At 41.2% G+C, this 19,342-nt stretch overlaps 1 long non-coding RNA gene across 3 annotated transcripts in view; it reads left to right on the plus strand.

The window, feature by feature from the left end:
* LOC149975700 (uncharacterized) overlaps positions 1-19,342 on the plus strand; it is a 138,712-nt gene that overhangs the window by 84,273 nt on the left and 35,097 nt on the right. For 2 of the 3 annotated variants that reach the window (XR_016487706.1, XR_016487707.1), the window contains 2 exons: positions 12,055-12,127; positions 13,334-14,431. The exons of the other annotated variant lie outside the window; for it this stretch is intronic. This is a non-coding gene — a long non-coding RNA (uncharacterized LOC149975700). Of the gene's footprint in view, positions 1-12,054; positions 12,128-13,333; positions 14,432-19,342 lie in introns of those variants that run through there. 3 annotated transcript variants of the gene reach the window in all.

The raw sequence follows: 19,342 nt of genomic DNA on the forward strand, positions 1-19,342 counted from the left end.
AAGATAAAATACGTTCGGTCTTTTAGCAGTATTATTTTGTACGTGTGGGATGAGCTGCCAGAGAGAAAAGGTTAGAGAAAAGGTATTAATCTTGCTTTGACACCCAGAGAAGGAATGTCAGATCAATATTTTGCAGAAGAAGTCAAACTGAAGATGGCTAGAGTCAACAGGTCTTGGTTTGCACAGTTCGAATAACAAACGTGCCTCTGTCAATATCATCATATAACATGTTTCTTAAAGGTGATTTAAAATCAGACCGTAACTTATTTGCAAGCATTATCCAAATAATTGAATGCAAATAATAAAACAAATACCTTTCATCTAACGTATTGTATTGATACTTGTTATATGAGCCAAGTTAGAATTCACACCAAGTGACTTAACCCTATTGGTGAGATGAGTAGGATGTTTGCCATTCACGTCAGCGACCCAGATTTGCTTCCCTGCCCCGCCATTCGATAAGTTGGTGTCAAAAGTGGGATGGCGGCTGTGAGACTACCTGCACAGCCTGGAAGTGTGAGGGAGCTGAGTAGTCATCCTTGCTATATGAGCCACATTACAATTGCCACAAAGTGAGTTAATACTATTGGGGTGATGTGTATTGTGTTTGCCTTTCATGCTAGCCACCCAGTTTCACTTCCCTGTTCGCTACGATATTCTAGTTTAATTAGGTTTATTGTCACTGTAAAGTGACAAGAACCACACAATAAAGTCACTTGTCATGTCTTGGAGTATATTTAAAATGATTTACTAATTTCAAACAATACTAACATTTTCATATCATTCAATTTCTTCTAGTTTTGTTCACATCAACAACCGACATCTACAGAAGCCAAGACAAGATTGTCTGCGGTGACATAGGTCTTTGCATGTTAATCATATCAGATGTATGTGTTTTTCAGTTCCCTCCATTGCTACCGAGGTGGCCGATTGGCCCTCTCCACATCTACACAGTCATCAGACAGATACATTATTGCCCTGTGTCTCTAGGGCTAACTCAATCTATATCACATTGGCAGGGCTAACAGATTATCATTATCAGGGTCATCCAAACGCTGTAAATAAAAGGTCAAGCTTAATTTTGCTATAGAGGTCAAACTAGTTGTCATTGAACTAGAGTTGCAACGCCCCAATACACTTAAATAGCTGCATCTCTTTGCATTTCCCTTTTTAGCTTTTGGGACAGGAATCAGGGGGTAAAGAATGTTTTAAATTCACCTTGAACCCCATTGGACAGTCACTCTTAAATAGCTGCATCTTTCTCTTTTAACCCTTTAACTCCTAACCGTAACCTTAACCCCTAGAATAGCTTAAAGTTAGCCACAACAAATTGGAATTCATAACATATCATGCGTACTGCAAATTCGTAAAATATCATACAAAATGGATGATGGACATCCACAAATTAATACATACCATACAAAATTAAACCTGTCAAACAAAATGGAGGGAGACAAACATACTTTTACTATAGTATGTTATACCTGAGTCCAGGTTGGTATATACTGAACTGCCAATACACACAATTGTATAATTATTGTAATCACTAGTTTGTATGATTTGATTCTGTATCTATTATTAATCACCAGTAAAAACTTGTATTATACTTATTACAATATATGTATAATGTGATAAATGCATCCATGCAATCCTCTGTCAGCCAAAACTAAAGTACTAGAGCAGATACATTAATTCTACATTATTCATACCAGAAACAATAGGATAGCACATGATTCATTGGCGGCAATATATACATTACCTCTGTTGGACAAACACAATATGTTGGGCCTCCCAAGTGGCGCAGCGGTTTAAGGCACTGCATCACAGTGCTTGAAGGGTCACTACAGACCTGGGTTTAATCCTGGGCTGTTTTGCAGCCAGCCATGACTGGGAGATCCATGAAGCGGCGCCCAATTGAATTGGCGCCAGAGCAGAAGGCATGCATTTTACATGCCCCCAACCGATTGTGTTTTTTTGTTTGTTTATCTGCGTTGTTTGTAAATATTTGTTTTACTCATTTTGTACATAATATTGCCGCTACCGTCTCTTATGACCAAAAATAACTTCTAGACATCAGGAATGCGATTACTCACCACAGACTAGTAGAATCCTTTTTCTTCTTAAACGACTCTGACGAGCCTGAGGCAGAGGATATACGGCTCCCTCGGGAACAGGCCCCGAGCCCCGTGATCTGTGTGAAGAGGAGGTGGAGAAAGAAAGGCTGGAGAGCGAGAAGTCGAAGAAGTCGAAGGCGATCAAATAAACCCCCACTTTCCTCAATTCTGCTCGCAATTGTGAAATCTTTGGACAATAAAATTGACCAGTTATGCTTAATATTAAACTACCAACGGGACATTAAAAACTGTAATATCTTATAGACAAGGGGCGGTGATCTATGTATTTTTGTAAACAACAGCTGGTGCACGACATCTAAGGAAGTCTCGAGCTATTGCTCGCTGGAGGTAGAGTTTCTCATGATAAGCTGTAGACCACACTACCTACCAACAGAGTTTTCATCTGTATTCTTTGTAGCAGTTTACATACCACCACAGTCAGAGTCTGGCACTAAGATGGCATTGAATGAGTTGTATTCCGCCATAAGCATACAAGAAAACGCTCAGCCAGAGACGGAGCTCCTAGTAGCCAGGAACTTTAATGCAGGGAAACTTAAATCAGTTTTTACCAAATTTCTATCAGCATGTTAAATGTGCAACCAGAGGGAAAATAACTCGACCACCCACATTCCACACACGAAGACGCATACAAAGCTCTCCCTCGCCCTCCATTTGACAAATCTGACCATAATTCCATCCTCCTGATTCCTGCTTACAAGCAAAAATTAAAGCAGGAAGCACCAGTGACTAGATCAATAAAAAAGTGGTCAGATGAAGCAGATGCTAAGCTACATGACTGTTTTGCTAGCACAGACTGGAATATGTCCCGGGATTCCTACAATGGCTTTGAAGAGTACAGCACATCTGTCATTAGCTTCATCAGTAAGTGCACCGATGACGTCATCCCCACAGTGACCGTACGCACATACCCCAACCAGAAGCAATGCATTACAGGCAGCATCCGCACTGAGCTAAAGGATAGAGCTGCCGCTTTCAAGGAGCGGGACTCTAACCCGGAAGCTTATAATAAATCCCGCTAATCTCTTTGACGAACCATCAAACAGGCAAAGCATCAATACAGGACTAAGATTGAGTCGTACTACACCGGCTCTGAAGCTCGTCGGATGTGGCAGGGATTGCAAACCATTACAGACTACAAAGGGAAGAACAGCTGAGAGCTGCCCAGTGACACGAGCCTACCAGACGAGCTAAACTACTTCTATGCTCACTTCGAGGCAAATAACACTGAAACATGCATGAGAGCACCAGCTGTACCGGAAAACATTCACAAGGAAGCAGGGCCAGACGGGTTACCAGAACGTGTACTGCGAGCATGCGCTGACCAACTAGCAAGTGTTTGCATCCCCCCCTCTTCACACCACTGCAACTCTCTGTTGTCATCTATGCATAGTCACTTGAATTAACTCTACATACATGTAGTACATACTACCTTAACTAAACAGTGCCCAAGCACATTGACTCTGTACCAGCACCACCCTGTATTCAGTATATTGTTATTTTTTACTGCTGCTCTTTAATTACTGTCATAGCTGAATCAGAATTAGTTAGGTAACATAGATAAATAAGATGTTTTATTTATTTTATACTTGTCATTAGAATGTCTTCTTTTGGACTATACTGTTGGCAGTTGCATTTTCCTCTCTCTTCTCTAGGGAAAAGTCACTTGGGGCCCAGAGAGGGGAGAGGTCAGGCTTGTCTTTTACATGTCTGGTAATAGGCAGAATATCAGAAAGGGAGAAGTCAGGTTTGAACATGGTCTTCATAATGAATATATCTGTGAAACCATGTGAAGGGCTCCACTATGTCTGTACTCCAGTCACTCCCTCCTTTTCCCATTGGGGGGAGGAGTAAGGCAGTGTCTGGAACCATTGTATGTCCCCTCTGATGTTGAAACTTATCTTTCATAGTATATGACCTAGAGGCTCACTCCTCTCAGGGAGCTTGTCCAGGGGTGGGTTGTATTTGAGATGGCGGTATCTAGAATTGATATATGCCATTGGATGAGGTAATGTTTTGGTAATAGGAAGTACCAAGAACGAGAAGTAGAACATTGTCTTAGAGAGCAAACTGAATGATAATGTATTGCAAATGCTGTCTGGCTATGGGATACTCCTCTCTCAAGTAAAAGTCTTTCTTTGTGAACAGTTCCTAAGATCTGTGGTTTGTCATGTCGACTAGGGGGTGGATCTTTGCTATAAAAGATATCAGTTGCCATTATGTTGACACTCTCAGAGAATTCATTTATAGACACTGAATTGATCTGAGAGTCACAGGGCTATGGTGAAGCTCATATATTATTAAAAGATGAAGTTTAAAATATAACTCTGACTTGTGTGTGGTTTGTAAACTCTCCTTTCACTTAGTAATACAGGTAATTACCACGACATTACTTGTTAATTTATCTATTATTCTTATCCGTATTTTTTGAAACTGCACTGTTGGTTAGGGGCTCATAAGTATGCATTTCACTGTAATGTCTACACCTGTTGTATTCAGCACATGTTACTTATACAATTTGATTTGATTTGACAATTGGCCCAGCATCATCCGGATTATGGGAGGGTTTGGCTGCCTGGGATGTCCTTGTCCCATTGCGCTCTAGCGACTCCTGTGGCGGGCTGGGCGCATGCATGCTGACACGGTCGCCAGTTGTACTGTGTTTCCTCTGATTAATTGGTGCGGCTGGCTTCCGGGTTAAGCAAGCAGTGTGGCTTGGCAGGGTCATGTTTTGGAGGACGCATGGCTCTCGACCTTCGCCTCTCCTGAGTCTGTATGGGAGTTGCAGCGATCGTACAAGATTGTAACTATCAACTGGGAAGAAAAAGGGTTACATTTGGTTTATTTATCTGTATAATCTGTATGTTTACCAACAAGCCTGACTCGATCAAGTAAACAAGCGTTTTTTTGACTACCTCACAAAGCTCTGGCACATAACGCCACACCAACTCCATTCATGTCACAGAGGAAAACGGAGGAGAGTGAAAAAAAGAAAGTAAAGATTTTGAGTCCCATCCTCCTGCTCTTCTTGTGATGAATGCGAACGAGGTAGCTAAAGCTGAGGTCATCAATCATAGATTATACTATTAATTAATGTCGTAGTAGGTAAGCCAGCAAAGACCTGTTCCACATGAGCAGAAAAAAGGAAAGCTATTCCAAACACAACCTTATTTTAGCTATCGCAGTAACAGCACAGAGGATTACATGCAGTTCTTAGAAGTGGAAACAAATGCACGTCTAATGGATACACACACATGCAGGTACACACGTAAACACACACACGTAAACACACACACACACACACACTGCCAGAAACACATGTGTGGACTCATATAAACACACACACACCCTACACTGCTCCCCTACCCTCCCACCACACAACCGTGTATTACGCCTGTCAATTTGGAATTGAGCTAAGAGCTAAGACAATCCAGCTTGTACTGTAATAGCCCTGGCCATAAACCTCAGCATTATCAGGCTTGGGATGTGACTCACAGTATTCATTACGCTACGATGTGATTCATGCCACTGGTAATTTATTATGCTATTGTAAATCATCCCCCCATCTCCTGGAAATAAAAAGTGTGCCATTATTGTCACCGCAATGTGATTTCTCCTTCACAATGGCAGCGCCGCTGCTGGGATAGACCTATGTCCAGTCAAAGAGAATGCCACACCATAGAAAATGAATGGCAAATAGTAAGTTTACTATACACAGAGCCCATGGGACTACTATTAGGCTGTTTAGTATTTATTTTGTGGGGTTATTCAGTCCAAAAGTTTAAAGGAAATGTAACTTAAAGTTTAATGCCACAGCCTTGGGCTTAAAATACTCAGAATGGAGGAAATGGAGGAACAAGGTTACCATGTTCGCATCCTATTCATGGAGCCCTTATGCCAGATAAAAAACTCTCCTCAGCTTTCCGTTTACTTTAAATTATTTTTCTTCATAGAAAGTTCTGAATGTCAAAAGAGAATTTGGTGTCAAGTAAATAAAACCGATTAAAATAATGTGAAGAGGGCTACAAAACAGCCCGCCATTTTGATATGATGAACAACAATGGGAAAATGTATCCCCTAACAGATTGGTTTCTTTAAGATCTGCATTTACAGTCAGATTTAAAGGGCAACTGACCTGCTGCCAAGAACACAGGGTTCAATGATGTGTACTGCCGGTGTTGTGACAGAAAGTCTAATAAAGTAGATTGATCTAGCACATAGTAAAGGTTAAAAACTGCTAAGGTGTTTCCGATCAGTCTAGCATCAATAACAAAATGGTGGCACCTTCTTCAGGAGAAACGGCAACGATATTTCATTGATTGAAGTTAAAGTTAACCCTAAAAGTGACAACATATTTTTTAGCTTAAAAGAGACAGTCCCCTAAGAGACAGTCTGTCAACCAGTAGCATTGTTTTATTATTTTTACATTTTGTAACACAAGTAAATGGTTTAAATTCCCCAAAATAAGCATATACAGTAATTGGACATGTTTATTCATTTAGATTCAAATTAAGGGCTCCCAAGTGGTGTACCAGTCTAAGGCACTACATCTCAGTGCTAGATGTGTCACTACAGACCCTGGTTTGATTCCAGGCTGTATCAAAACCGGCTGTGATTGGGAGTGCCATTGGACGGCGCACAATTGTTCCAGCGTCGTCTAGGGTAGGCAGTCATTGTAAATAAGAATTTGTTCTTAACTGACTTGCCTATTAGTTGAACTACATTAGGTGTCAGTTCTGGGCAAGAATGAAAGTACATAGTCCTGGGTCCCCTGAACCATGAACTGAAGTAACCCTCGATGACTCTGCGACTTTCTGGCCCTTCTCTTTAGTCACTGTAAGCCCCCTGTCAGGAGAAGACTACAGCACATAAACAATAAATCCACTCACCTCTGTAGTATTTTACAAATTGCTCATCGACAATCACTACACTTCCCCTGATGGATTTTGTAAACATCCATCACTTGCCCCAACCACGAGTTAGCATTAGGTCAGATATTGAGAGCAAATTATCATCCGTCACCATCTTTCCCTGGGCATCATAAATATGGCATTTATTGTGAAGTTGATCCTCCACGGAGGCTCCACTTCTAATATATTCCTTATCTGACAGGAGGCTAAATGATAAATCTCTCCTTGGACCATTTATGACGAGGTACAAGACGAGGAACTTAAAGATGTAAAAACGCATGTTTTATGCATGAGGTGACAAAACGGTGCACCAATTACTGAGCTGTATATACTGCCACAGAGTTGCTACCCATCTCATCGATAGTTAAATTTGAAGGGATGGGAAGATAGATTCATGAGTGATCCAAAGTTAGAGGATTCCAAGGTTAAGGCAACACGTCATCCACAATTACCTTCTTCATGTGCTATTTTTACATAAGGTTGTGAGTACAAATATATCTCTTGCAATTAAGAATATGCAAGTTGAACTTCACTACCCACATTAGTGGAGTAAGGCAGATGTGAGGATTGTACAATAGACACTGACAGTGACAGGGTTCTCAGCTTGCCATGCCTCTACTTCTCATATTGATAAAAGCTAGCTCTTGCAATCTGCACATTTTTGGGGATTTCCTATTTCATAATTTTTCGGTTAATGTCCTTAACCAGTTTACGAGGTGCCTCTGAAACATTCAGGACTTTTCCAATGACATTACTGTAGTATCTGATTAGAGATAAAAAAAAAATGAGCGCCGGAAGTAATTACAGAAGTTTTACGGGCGCCCAACCAAAATGTGCTACTATGTGGAGGGGTTTCCCGTTATTTGTAACTTATTTTGTACATAACGTTTCTGCAACCGTATCTTACGGCAAAAAAAGAGCTACTGGATATCAGGACAGCGATCACTCACCTCGGCTTAGACAAAGATTTTTTCTTCAACATGCAAGACGCACAGGACATTCTCCAAACCCCCGACAGGGCCAACATCCCCATTATTTGCAAGAGGAAGTGACGCAGGTACAGAGGACAAAGAGCCGGATGCCTGGTCAGGACCCGGAAAAGGCAAGTGGGAAAGCTGCCGTTACCGTCAATACTACTCGCCAACGTGCAATCATTGGACAATAAACCAGACGAGGTACGATCAAGAATATCCTACCAACGGGACATCAAAAACTGTAATATCCTATTTTTTACGGAATCGTGGCTGAATGACGACATGGATATTCAGCTAGCGGGATATATGCTGCACCAGCAAGATAGAAAAAGCAGGGGGGGGGCGGTCTGTGCATATTTGTAAACAACAGCTGGTGCACGAAATCTAAGGAAGTCTCTAGATTTTGCTCGCCTGAAGTAGAGAATATTGTGATAAATTGCAGGCCACACTACATGCCTAGAGAGTTTTGAGCTATATTTTTTCGTGGCTGTTTATTTACCACCACAGACAGATGCTGGCACTAAGACCACACTCAGTCAGCTGTATAAGGAAATAAGCAAACAGGAAACCACTCACCCAGAAGCGGCCCTCCTAGTGGCTGGAGACTTTAATGCAGTGAAACTTAAATAAGTTCTACCAAATTTCTATCAACATGTTATTAAATGTGCAACCAGAGAGAAAAAAAATCTAGAACACCTTTACTCCACACAGAGACACGTACAAAACTCTCCCTCGCCCTCCATTTGGTAAATCCACAGGACTGTTTTGCTATCACAGACTGGAACATGTTCCGGGATTCTTCCGATGGCATTGAGGAGGACACCACATCAGTCACTGGCTTTATCAATAAGTGCATCGATGACGTCATCCCCAGTGACTGTACGTACATACCCCAACCAGAAGCCATGGATTAATGGCAACATTTGTACTGAGCTAAAGGGCACAGCTGCCGCTTTCAAGGTGTGGGAACCCGGAAGCTTACAAGAAATCCTGCTATGCCCTACGACAAACCATCAAACAGGCAAAGTGTCAAAACTGGGCTAAGATTGAATCATACTACACCGGCTCTGACGCAAGTCTTATGTGGCAGAGCTTGCAAACTATTACAGACTACAAAGGGAAGCACAACCGCGAGCTGCCCAGTGACACGAGCCTAGCAGAGGATCTAAATCACTTCTATGCTCGCTTCGAGGAAAGCAACACTGAGGCATGCAGGGGGGGATCAGCTGTTCTGGATGACTGTGTGATCACACTCTCCGTAGCCGACGTGAGTGAGACCTTTAAACAGGTCAACATACACAAGGCTGTGGGGCCAGACGGTTTTACCAGGACGTGTGCTCCGGACATGTACTGACCAACTGGCAGGTGACTTCACTGAAATGTTCAACATGTCCCTGATTGAGTCTGTAATACCAACATGTTTTAAGCAGACCACCATAGTCCCTGTGCCCAAGAACACAAAGGCAACCTGCTTAAATGACTACCGGCCCGTAGCACTCTCGTCCGTAGCCAAGAAGTGTTTTGAAAGGTTGTTAATGGCTCACATCAACACCATTATGCCAGAAACCCTAGACCCACTCCAATTTGCAAACCACCCAAACAGATCCACAGATGATGCAATCTCTATTGCACTACACACTGCCCTTTTCCCACCTGGACAAAAGGAAAACTTATGTAAGAATGCTATTCATTGACTACAGCTCAGCGTTCAACACCATAGTACCCTCAAAGCTCATCACTAAGCTAAGAATCCTGGGACTAAACACCTCCTTCTGCAACTGGATCCTAGACTTCCTGACGGGCCACCCCCAAGTGGTGAGGGCATGTAGCAACACATCTGCCACACTGATCCTCAACACTGGAGCTCCCCAGGGGTGCGTGTTCAGTCCCCTCCTTTCCTTCCTGTTCACCCACAACTCCATTGCCAGGCACAACTCTAAAACCATCATTAAGCTTGCAAACGACACAACAGTGGTATGCCTGATCACCGACAACGATGAGACAGCCTATAGGGAGGAGGTCAAAGACCTGGCCGAGTGGTGCCAGAATAACAACCTATCCCTCAACGTAACCAAGACTAAGGAGATGATTGTGGACAACAGGAAAAGGAGGACCAAGCATGCCCCCATTCTCATTGACAGGGCTGTAGTGGAGCAGTTTGTGAGCTTCAAGCTCCTTGGTGTCCACATCAACAACAAACTAGAATTGTCCAAACACACCAAGACAGTGTGGAAGAGGGCACGACAAAGCCTCTTCCCCTAAGGAAACTAAAAAGATTTGGCATGGGTCCTGAGATCTTCAAAAGGTTCTACATCTGCAACATCGAGAGCATCCTGACTGGTTGCATCACCGCCTGGTTCGGCATTTGCTCGGCCTCTGACCGCAAGGCCCTACAGAGGGTAGTGCGTATGGCCCAGTACATTACTGGGGCTAAGATGCCTGCCATCCAGGACCTCTACACCAGGCGGTCTCAGAGGAAGGTCCTAAAAATTGTCAAAGACCCCAGCCACCCCAGTCATAGACTGTTCTCTCTACTACCGCATGGCACGCGGTACCGCAGTGCCAAGTCTAGGACAGAAAGGCTTCTCAACAGTTTTTACCCCAAGCCATAAGACCATCAAATTGCTTCCCGGACTATTTGCATTGTGTGGCCCCCCAACCCCTCTTTTTACACTGCTGCTACTCTGTTTATCATATATGCCATAGTCACTTTAACTATACATTAATGTACATACTACCTCAATTGGGCCGACCAACCAGTGCTCCCGCACATTGGCTAACCGAGCTATCTGCATTGTGTCCCACCCTTCACCCGCCAACCCCTCTTTTACGCTACTGCTACTCTCTGTTCATATATGCATAGTAACTTTAACCATATCTCCATGTTCATACTACCTCAATCAACCTGACTAACCGGTGTCTGTATGTAGCCTCGCTACTTTTATAGCCTTGCTACTGTATATAGCCCCTCTTTTTACCATTCTTTTATCTCTTTACCTACCTATTGTTCACCTAATACCTTTTTTTTCAATATTGGTTAGAGCCTGTAAGTAAGCATTTCACTGTGTTGTATTCGGCGCACGTGACAAATAAACTTTGATTTGATTTGATTAGCACTAGTAGTGCATTGGAATCGCTCTAAAAACAATATTTCCCGATTGGACAGATTACCCAGACCTGACCAATCCTGGATCATTAGTCTTGGACCCGGCAACCACGACAGTTGAGAGAGTACATCTGGACACTCCCCTCAATCAAAGTGCATGTATTTTCACAAGAGACATGAAAGTGCATTTCTGTTGCTATAAGAAGATGTATTAGTGTGGCATTCAGTGCTACTTCTCTTACACTGTAGTTGATATGCTGTAAAATTTATTGAGATAGCTTAGGGTGACTAAGGTCAAACACAGCACCATTTCTGGTCACAGTCCATAGATGATCACTAAATCATTTTGAAATTATTCATCTGCATACCAAAAGCTTCAACACACAATTTTTTTTACAGTTCTAAAAATCTAAAGTGTTGAAGTAATCCCGGTATACGGTTGTTGTCTTAATCCTAACTGGATCATCAGTAGGACCTGACAGCTGAGGGATTTATTACCTAAATGTAATATTTCTGGCTGACACTGAGCAAATAGATTGTTGCTGAAACGGCCTTATGGGTCCTCCTCGGGACATTTATAACCGTCCATTGTTATTCATCTCATTTGAAATGCTCCGGACCTTCCAAATGGAGGGGGCAGAGTTCTACTCCACTCCAGGCCACTTCCCTTGGCGCTCACAACTTTCTGTTTTGATTGGTACCGTACAAAACCAAATGTGCCATATGTGTGACTGCCAGGGTTGTCTTTGTGTGAAAGTTGTGTAGGTTGTTTACAATTATATAATAAAAGATGGTTGTTGTGTGACCTGTATGACTACTTGTGATGACTGGTTTTCACTTTGTTACTCTGTTACAACACTGTTTCATTTGCATTATGAGACCAACTATTAACCTTGTAAATAATTCAATTACTTTGGATATTTCCTGTGTAGCTAATAGACATACTCTCCAATATGAAGCAAGGGGTTGAGAATCAAAGAGAGAACTCAACAAGGTCATCTCAAGGTAAACCCATTTTCACAACAACAGCACACCCCAGACTCCCTTTTATGTTGTATTACCACAGAATTACCATTCATCATTTGTTAGATTTCACAGATGTGTACAGAAAACAATATTATCAAGCTGTAAGGGGATTTTCATAAGGCCTTCTGTTTTTCTTATTTTTTCTTTCACCTTGAGCTCTGTGATCAGAGTCCGTGGCCCAACCCAGGGGAAATCCTGTATTCAGTGTCTTAATTTTTTTTTTTTATCTATTTGAATAAAATGAATTGAAAATAAATTGAATAAATTGTTTGAATTTGAAAGCCAAAGTAATTACTCTGATTTAATTGTTGTAGACACAAACCCTCCTACCCCTCTTAATCACATTGTCGTTTAGGTTGTTGATGTATGCAGAGGCAGAGAAAAAATGAAATCCACAAATCCGCATAAGATTTTTATATACAGTGAAACAAGAAATGTGGATGTGTTTGTAAACTATAACAGCTGGAGCGCAGTGGGAGAAGATGAATTAGTGTCACCAGGAACGAGTTGTGACTTCTCATAGTAATTTACATTGCATCCAAGCTGTCTATTTTAAAGACGGTATATTTACTGTATATTTTCAGCGTCAACATCCATAAAATGAAACGGAGCTCATTGGAAAGAACTAAAATACCTTGATGGAACCCTCAGTCTAATTACAGGATAGATACTGCATGACATGCTGCTCTTAGATGTCTCACCATGCTCTTTTCTCTTTAAATGAGATTATTTGTGTTAAGTAACACATCATGTCATTTGTGGGATTTAATGCCATTTAGATGTAAATACTAAACACGATCACAAGATTTGCCTGCTACTCATTCAAAGTGTTGTGTTTCTGTGATACCCAGGGGCTTAGAAATTGGCAATTGAGCTAATCTGACATATCCAGTAGTACCTAAAATGGCCACCAATATAGGCGAGATGGGTGCCGGTGGTAAATATGTATTTAAATGTTTTAGTTTTACTTTTGTTATAGTTGCTGCTACGCCCTAATTTAACTTTAGAGGATTTGCATTTAAAGATCATTTAATGTCAATTCAATTGTTTATTTTCAGTAAAAAAAACAGCTTTGTGCAAGGTATTAAAACAAATCTTAAAAGAAAGAGAATAGAAAGGAAAATTCGTAGTCTGCTGCCAGTACAAATAACTTATTTTCCACTCTCACCTTTTCACACTTTCTAGTTTCACACCCGGTGCCCAGAAGGTGTGAACAGGGAAGAGGACTGGTGCAGCGTCAGAACAAGTGGTGAGATGACTCAGGGACATGGACGTTACAGACAGAGAACAACACACTATGGGTGGGTTTGCTGCCACATATATTGTGGGTTACAACTTGATCTCTTATTAAGTTCATCCTAACAGGAATGAGTCCTGACCAACTGGTTTATCTATATGGATGGGAAGCTGACTTGAATAAATAAAATCTTAGAATTCAAATTCTGACCTGTACCTCCAGCTTTGCTTTTATTTCAACTTACCTGGTAAAGTAAGGGTTTAATACCTTTATGGTACATTGTCACCAGGTAGTTCAGCCTGAGTACCATACGTATGGGATGCCAATGTCTGTGAGCGCACACTGTGCTCCACTACTTATGTCAGAACATCCCATGTCAACAACCTGCTAAATACAGAAATTCATGACAATTCAAACCAAAACACACATTTGGCAAGTAACACATTCTCTGAAATAAACAAAACAAAGCTGGAGTCGAGGGTCATAAATGGTAGAAATGAAAACCCAATAACAATTTTGCACCAACAAAGGCCCCAAATGGAACGAAAGCATCAGTTGTTACTCTAATCAAACGGATTCCAAGCAGCTGCAGTGTCGAAGATCCACAGGGGGCGGCCATGTCTGGCCCAGCTTGTGAAATCACATCCATAGAAATATGATTACTAAAACTACAGTACAAGTCAATGTTCTGCGATGGATAGGCCGGCGGCCATATTGAGTGTACCCTTGCCAGTAATTATATTTCTATGTTCATATGTGGATAACCAGTGGTTGAAACTCAACAAACACAGCATCTCTCAGAAGCTCTTCAGTGCCCTTTCCTCTCAGCTAATTATGTTTATCTCTCAAACAGATGCAGGACATATTGTATGCTAGAGGAAGTTTTGGTAATGCAAGACATTTGGAGAAAAAGTAATGGTTTGGTGACTTGATCTGTATTTGTGAATGGCTAGTACAGAACCTAGTACAACTGGACCGAGGGATTTTGTAATTCAATGTATTTTATTGGTATTAGGTTCAAATAGCTGTCTTTAGCTATTGAAATAGATTTTATGGGAAATTTCCCAAAGGAAAAAGATGTGCTATGTCATCATAGTGGCATTAATGTTTTTGATGAAAATAAGAAGAAAGACAAGAGGAATTATGACCTGCAGTCACAGATATTCCCCCAATTTAGATCAGCTTTAAAATTGCAGATCGATTGTGGCTTCTATCAGTGTAATTGTCTGAATCGTTTCAAATCCCCAATATACTTTTTTTGTAAATATATATATATATATATATATATATATATATATATATATATATATATCATTTTAATTGTATGTATTTTTTATACATTTTCCTTCTTTATTAATTTCCACTAATCCTATCACCCCTTCAAATTGGAGTAAATCAATGGACAACAATACTTAGGCTTCCACTTCCAGCTTATAAATACTACATATATATCATGGACAGTATATTGTATATTAGTTATCATTTGTTTGTTTTTAGTCCCAGCCTTCAGCTACTCGCAACCCCTCCCATCTATCTCAAACACCATCCAGTTTTGATTTCTAGCTGCCATAAATGTTCTACTTTGGTGTTAACAAACGTTTTGAATCTTTCTTTTCTCATAGTTTCTACAGACTGTAAATTAAAGATAAACACATTTTCTAAGAGCATTATCATGTTGTTCATATATTTTTTTTCAAATCACCCAGCAGTGCTATTTACAGAGTTAGTTCCAATTAAATGTTGTCATTTAATGTTGACAAGCTACATATGGGCAGTAGCAAAACAAGTGATCTCCTCGCAACAAAATCTGCAGAGCTGGGATGGTTGTATCCCCCATATATAAACTCAGCAAAAAAAAGAAATGTCCTCTAACTGTCAAGTGCGTTTATTTTCAGCAAACCTAACATGTGTAAATATTTCTATGAACATAACAAGATTCAACAACTGAGACATAAACTGAACAAGTTCCACAGACATGTGACTAACATAAATGGAATAATGCTTCCCTGAACAAAGGGGAGGTCAAAATCAAAAGTAACAGTCAGTATCTAGTGTGGCCACCAGCTGCGTTAAGTACTGCAGTGCATCTCCTCCTCTTGGACAGCACCAGATTTGCCAGTTCTTGCTGTGAGATGTTACCCCATTCTTCCACCAAGGCACCTGCAAGTTCCCAGACATTTCTGGGGGGAATGGCCCTAGCCCTCACCCTCCAATCCAACAGGTTCCAGACGTGCTCAATGGGATTAAGATCCGGGCTCTTTGCTGGCCATGGTAGAACACTGACATTCCTGTCTTGCAGGAAATCACACACAGAACAAGCAGTATGGCTGGTGGCATTGTCATGCTGGAGGGTAATGTCAGGAGGAGCCTGCAGGGAGGGTACCACATGAGGGAGTAGGATGTTTTCCTTGTAACGCACAGCATTGAGATTGCCTGCAATGACAACAAGCTCAGTCCGATGATGCTGTGACATACCGCAACAAACCATGGCGGACCCTCCACCTCCAAATCGATCTCACTCCAGAGTACAGGCCTCAGTGTAACGCTCATTCCTTCGATGATAAACGCAAATTCGACCATCGCCCCTTGTGAGACAAAACCGTGACTCGTCAGTGAACAGCACTTTTTGCCAGTCCTGTCTGGTCCAGTGACGGTGGGTTTGTGTCTATAGGCGACGTTGTTGCTGGTGATGTCTGGTGAGGACCTGCCTTACAACAGGCCTATTGCGAACAGTCTGAGCACTGATGGAGGGATTGTGCGTTCCTGGTGTAACTCGGGCAGTTGTTGTTGCCATCCTGTACCTGTCCCGCAGGTGTGATGTTCGGATGTACCGATCCTGTGCAGGTGTTGTTACAAGTGGTCTGCCACTGCGAGGACGATCAGCTGTCCGTCCTGTCTCGCCGTAGCGATGTCTTAGGCCTCTCACAGTACGGACATAGCAATTTATTGCCCTGGCTACATCTACAGTCCTCATGCCTCCTTGCAGCATGCCTAAGGCACGTTCACGCAGACGAGCAGGGACCCTGGGCATCTTTCTTTTGGTGTTTTTCAGAGTCAGTAGAAAGGCCTCTTTAGTGTCCTAAGTTTTCATTACTGTGACCTTAATTGCCTACCGTATGTAAGCTGTTAGTGTCTTAACGACCGTTCCACAGGTGCATGTTCATTAATTGTTTAGTTCATTGAACAAGCATGGGAAACAGTGTTTAGACCCTTTACAATGAAGATCTGTGAAGTTATTTGGAGTTGTACGAATTATCTTTGAAAGACAGGGTCCTGAAAAAGGGACATTTCTTTTTTTGCTGAGTTTATAACATTCTATTGGTTGCAAGAATTTTCTATCAAAATGTAAATTGAAAAACTCTACATTTTGAATCCGGTGACATTTTGTATATCGGTACATAAACCATGTGCCATGGAATCATTACATCAAAAATCTCCTCCCAGCTATTGTCCAACCTGTATGGCGCAGCAGTCAATTTTCGGGAATTGGTGAAAATGGTGTTAGTTCCCACCCATTACAAACCCAATACCAAATGATACTACTGAATAGCCAACAAAATGGCTACACTAACTATCTGAATAGATCCTTGTATTTTATTCAAATGTTTCTCTATGCACGCTCACAGGACTCTACACACTCACACACACTGACACACACACACACACACACACACACACGCGTATACACACACTTTTACTGACTCTACACACTCAAACTCACGTACAATAATCCTATATACACTGCTGGTTCTCTGTTAATCTAATACCCTGGTGCCTAGTCACCTTACCCCTATAAATATCTACATCTATCACTCCAGAATCCCTGCACATTGTAAATATGCTACTGGAATTGAACCTGGATAGAGCTTCTCATATTTCTCATATTTCTATTCGTCGTCTTTCTGTTCTACCTTATGTTATTTTTAGTACTACATTGATATGCATTACTGAATTGTTGGATTTCAAGCTTGCAAGAAAGGCTTTACAATGTACTTGAGCACATCACATTAAAACTTCAATCTTAAAACTAAGGCGTGCAAGCGCTCACTTTTGACAGATAATGTATAGTGTTTTTCCTCTTCGCAAGGAAACAACCCTGAGTCATCCACCTCCACCAAGAGAATCATTGGAGGAGAGGACCAGATAGTGCATTTTTAATTGCAGTGTCCCAAACATCGAGTCACAGTGCATGTTTAAGTGTGCCATTCAGACTAATTTCAGACCCCATTTGGAAATCTGCTGTCGACTCGTTAGAAGTTGATTATTTACTCAATAACCCATTAGTCAGCAGAGGAGAGCAGAGGGCAAGACAAGAGTATTGAGATTTGTGAATGTTGCAAATATATGGAAATAATGTTATTTTGTACTTGTAACAAGGAATGACAAGGGTGAGGCACAAAATCCTACATCCCCAGTTATCCAGGAGGAGGGTAGACCACCCTTGTGTTATGGTAAGTAGCATACTATTGAATGCTATTCCCCGTTCCCTCAAATGATATAGGTTGCATACATACATACCAAACACATGTTATGTAGTACTATCTGACAAACCTCTCAGAGCACCAGTGAGAAGACACTCACTGCAAACATGTTGCCTCATTTTCCCTCTCACACACATGAAACATCCAAAGAAGAAGTATTATGTTTATCTCCCCTGCATATTAATACAAGTCTCACGTCACCTTTTGAAGTAGGTACTTATCTTTAGGAGGCCCCGCTCATTCCCCAGATTAATGAAGGGATTACCATGTAAAATATGGGAAGCAGACTATTGACGAAATGGAAATGGGAATGCTGACCCAGCAAGCATCACTCATTATCAAATTGAGCCCCCATGTCCCCCTTATCAGTCTTTCCTCGACAATAACTCAAAGAACAAATTAATTTTCATGAAATAACTTTTATTTTGCCTCTCAATTACTGACAACAGTTTTTTTCTTTCTTTCTTTCTCTTTCTTTCTTTCTTTCTTTCTTTCTTTCTTTCTTTCTTTCTTTCTTTCTTTCTTTCTCACCAGTGAATAGTATTGGAGAAGTGGTTGTGGGTGGAAAATAATTGAATCTTCAAAACAATATTTGGCGAAGTAGATGCTGAAATGCTTTACCATTTTAATGGACTGAATTACAACACCATGCATCTACATTATGAAATACCTTCAAAAGATGAACATATTTATAGGATGAATATATTTATCAAGACATCATGCAGAAGGGAGATATTTTATATTACAAATGAAAAGTAAACATACTGTGCCTTGCAAAAGTATTCACCCCCCTTAGCGTTTTTCCTATTTTGTTGCATTACAACCTATAATTTAAATGGATTTTTATTTGGATTTCATGTAATGGACATACACAAAATAGTCCAAATTGGTGAAGTAAAATGTAAAAAAAAAACTGTTTCAAAAAAGTCTACAAACAGAAAAGTGGTGCATGCATGTGCGTTCACCCCCTTTGCTATGAATCCCCTAAATAAGATCTGGTGAAACCAATTACCTTCAGAAGTCACATAATTAGTTAAAAAAGTCCACCTGTATGCAATCTAAGTGTCACATGATCTGTCAGATGATCTCAGTAGATATACACTTGTTCCGAAAGGGCCCAGAGTCTGCAACACCACTAAGCAAGCGGCACCATGGAGACCAAGGAGATCTCCAAACAGGTCAGGGACAAAGTTGTGGAGAAGTACTGATCAGGGTTGTGTTATAGAAAAATATCCGAAACTTTGAACATTCCACAGAGCACCATTAAATCTATTATTAAAAAATGGAAAGAATATGACACCACAACAAACCTGCCAAGAGAGGGCCGTCCACCAAAACTCATGGACCAGGCAAGAAGGGCAGTAATCAGAGACCAAAGATAACCCTGAAAGAGCTGCAAATAGCGCATATTGGAGTATCTGTCCATAGGACCACTTTAAGCACTCCACAAAGCTGGGCTTTACGGAAGAGAGACCA

This window comes from Oncorhynchus mykiss, chromosome 17 (assembly GCF_057628025.1).
Source record: "Oncorhynchus mykiss isolate SJ-2025 chromosome 17, ASM5762802v1, whole genome shotgun sequence".
Taxonomy (NCBI): Eukaryota; Metazoa; Chordata; class Actinopteri; order Salmoniformes; family Salmonidae; genus Oncorhynchus; species Oncorhynchus mykiss.